This window comes from Chinchilla lanigera, unplaced genomic scaffold (assembly GCF_000276665.1).
Source record: "Chinchilla lanigera isolate Chin_1 unplaced genomic scaffold, ChiLan1.0 scaffold00119, whole genome shotgun sequence".
NCBI classification, from domain to species: domain Eukaryota; kingdom Metazoa; phylum Chordata; class Mammalia; order Rodentia; family Chinchillidae; genus Chinchilla; species Chinchilla lanigera.
Genome location: NW_004955520.1, coordinates 1,144,007 through 1,148,093, shown reverse-complemented (window position 1 = coordinate 1,148,093; position 4,087 = coordinate 1,144,007).

Genomic DNA, 4,087 nt, shown 5'->3' with positions numbered 1-4,087 from the left:
GGGGCGGAGCGCGGGTGCGGGCCGGTGAGCCGAGCGGGGCCCGGCTGCGCCGTCCCGGCTCCCCCGCCGGGCTGCGTTTCGAAACCGAGGTGAGAAGGATGCCTCCTTGAGGAGGGAGGTCGCCGCCCGGGGCCGCGAGCCCGGTTTTTGTGTTTTGTTTTTGAGATCGGCTCTAGCCAAGCTGTCCAGACGGGGCTTCAGCTTTGAGACCCACTGGTTCAGTGCCCGCAGGATGCTTTTAACTTCTAATACACAGTACTTTGAAAATCAGGAAAACCGGTGGTTGCAGCATCGAATATGAGGAATTCCGGCTCACACACCATTTCCCCATTTTTTTCTTCTGCACATTCATTTGCCCAGTGAAAGAAAAACGGAAGCCCCGGGTTTTGCAAAAGTATTTAGAAATTTCGTGTTTTCACCACAAGAGTTAATAGAGCACATCGAAGTGGGTTGTTTCCCTGGGGATCAAAGCCGGGCCTCTGCGGCTCGTGAAGACCTCTACCGCTGAGCTGTGCGCCCCGTCCCCGAAATACAGTATTACGACGTGTACTTGGGATTGAACCTAGAAATGTCCGACCACTGAGCTACATCCCCAGGCCTTTTTAGTTTTTACTTAGAGACAGGGCCTCGCTAAATGGCTGAGCTTGAACTTGCAGTCCTCCTGCCTTAGCGTTCAGAGTATCTGGGAGTCCAGGCATCCGCCACTGCACCATGCTATGCGCGCTTGCACACACGTCTGCACACGCGCTCTAGGTCACGCGCTCCCTCCATTCTCTCTCACCCTCACCCCTCCCTGTCTCCCTCTCAGTTAAAATATGTTCCGCAAATTCACTTGCACATACTTGATATGAGAATATATTTGTCTGTACCTTATTTACATATGGCTTTTGTCTGGTATCAACTTTGTGAAATAAACTCCCAAACCCTGGAGTTTAACTATCACTTTAATAGAAAAATCAAGGAAGCAGAAAGGTACTAATTGCAAGTCTTTTACTCACAGACTGAGTAAAAGACTCACTGAACCGTATCACTTGGAAAGTTAGAGAACTAGGTATTTCTTAATGAAAATACATTTTCAAGTAGGGTTAGATACAGTGCTGTTCAGTTTTTCAGGGGTATAAGGTGGAATAACCTTAGCAAAAATGAGACTCTAGAGATTAGTTTAAACTATGTTTAAATGATAACAGATACTGTATTTTTGCCAGGTTTTTTTGGAGAAGAAAGACGATAAAATCTTTTGTTTAACGACCAGCTCTATGTACAATAGTTTACATTTAGGGCCTGGGGAGGTAGCTGCTTAGTGATAGCATTGGGTGTGCAGCATGCAGAAGGCCCTGGGTTCAATTCCCAACACAGTGAAAAAATTTTAGCTGACTGTCCCTCGGACAAAGGTCTTCTATCTAGAACATATAAAGAATTAAAAAACATCAGCACCCCCAAATTCAAAGACCCAATCCAAAAATGGGCATCTGAGATGAACACACACTTCTCAGATAAAGAAATACAAATGGCAAATAAATATATGAGAAAATGTTCAACATCATTAGTCATTCGAGAAATGCAAATTAAAACAACATTGAGATTTCATCTCACCCCAGTAAGAGTATCCAGCTATCCAGCATTAAGAAATCAACCAATAACAAATGCTGGCGAGGCTGTGGAGAAATAGGAACTCTTCTCCACTGCTGGTGGGAATGCAGACTGGTGAAACCACTGTGGAGATCAGTTTGGAGATTCCTCAGCAAACTAGGTCCAAAGGTCCCATTCAATCCAGCTGTTCCCCTCCTGGGTATTTTCCCAGAAGATCTGAAAACATGGTATCACAGCGATATATGTGCACCCATCTTCGTAGCAGCGCAATTTGTAATAGCTAAATTGTGGAAGCAACCCAAATGTCCATCCATTAAAGATGGGATTTAAAAAATTGTGGTACTTTTATATAATGGAATATTACCCAGCTATAAAAGATAAACTCGAGACTTTTATAGGTAAATGGTCACAACTAGAGACCATACTCATAAGTGAAATAAATCAGACCTGCATGTGTAAGCAATGTATTGTCTCACTAGTGTAAGACCTGAAAGAGTGAATGAAAACTAGGAGGTATGATAGATACTGTGAAAGGAAAGGAAAATGCTCAAAAGTGAAGGGCAACTGGGGTGTGGGGAAAGAAAGGGAAATTATGTATGTATGTATATACAGGATAGCTAACATAGTTGTGCTTCTGTCTTCTGTTGTTTTACTAAAAGGAACAGTTAATGATTACTACTTTGATCAGTCCTACATGTCTCTGTTTCCCTGAGAAACAACTTTGAAGATATCAGTACCTAATACAGCAACCATTGTTAATTTCCTACCACTTTGTAACTCTATTGTTTGTATTGTTCTTATGCTGTTTCGTAAATGGATGTCTGTTAATATGTTTTCCTTCTTTTATTTAAAAAAAAAAAACACCAAAAATAAGTTTATACTTAGAATTCATGTTAAAAGTCTATTTAACAGGAGCCAGTGGTGGCACATACTGTAATCTCATCACTTTGGGAGACCTAAGCAAAAGGATCAGAAGTTCAAGCCCACCCTAGGCAACTTGGCAAAACCCTGTGTCAAAAAAATTTTTTAAAGGGTGTCTGGGGATGTAGCTCAGTGTGACAGCCCTGGGCTCAATATCCAGTGCCTGTTCCCCATCTCTCCAAAATCCCATTTAAAAGACATTGGCCTCTGGAGGTAGCTCCTGCTTGCATGTCAGAAGCCTTGGGCCCAAATCCCAGTGCCATCAGGGGAAAAAAAGCGTGTGTTTGAGAGGGCTAGGGACAAGACCTGATATTAGCAAATCAAGTAAGAATAAATAACAAGGATTTCGTTCTTTACTGCTGTACTTTCACAAAGAAAGTAGTTTTTAAACAGCCTTATTGACACATTATAAAATTCACCCATTTAAAGTATATAGTTGTATTTTTTAGTATGTTCAGAGTGGTGAAACTATTACTGCCACCTAATTTTAGAATATTTCATTATCCCAGAGAGAATCCTTGAATTCCTAATCCCCATACCTATTCCTAGGCAACCACTAATCTGCTTTCTGTCTCTATAAATTTGCCTGTGAAGGACATTTCATGTGAACAAAGTCATAATTCTTGAGTCTTTTGTGATGGCCTCTTACTTAATACTTAAGGTTCACGTTATAGCATGTGTCGGTGCATCATTCCTTTGTATGGGTGTCCCACAGTTTACTTAACTCAGTTGATATTTGGGCTGTTTCCCTTTTTTTTTTTTTTATCTATTTTGAATAGTGCTACTATAAATATTTATTTGCAAGATATTATATGGATGTATATTTTCATTTCTCATGGATGGTAGGAGTAGAATCCTGGGTCATTGGCAATTTGGTGTGCAACATTTTGAGGAACTGCCAGACTTTTTGAAAGCATCCCACCACATTACATTCCCACCTGCAGTGCGTGAGGGTTCCAGTTGCTCCATATTTTGGTATTGTTTCTTTTTATTATTACAGCCATTGTAGTGAGTATAATGTTGCACCTGTGCTTTCTATTTATATAAATTAGTAAAGATTTATGTGTCTTTGGTGTGCTTACTGGCCATTTACATGTCTTTTTTTTGGTGAAATATCTGCTCAGACTCCTTGCCCATTGCTTAATTAGGTTATTCATTGTAAGAGTTTCAAGAATGCTTTATATATTCTGGTTACAGTTCCTTCAGGAGATAGATGATTTGCAAATATAATTTCTTATTGTATGGATTCTTTTCACTGTTTTGATGGTATCATTTGCAACAGAAAAGGTTTTAATGTACTACAATTTATCTGTTGGTCTTTCATCATTTGTGCTTTAGGCATCACGAAGATTTATTTCATTGTTTTCTTTTGTGCCCCACCTCCCCTGTTGGGTAGGGTGTCACTTTGTAGTTCAGGCTGGCCTTGAACTCCAGACAGCCCTCCTGCTTGAGACTTCTAGTTCTGGGACTATGGTCTTAAGCCACCATGCCCAGCTTTTTCTTTTTAGTTTTATGGTTAGAGCAGTGATTCATTTCAGCTGGCGTTGGGTGTGAGATGACGAAGGCATCTATTCTT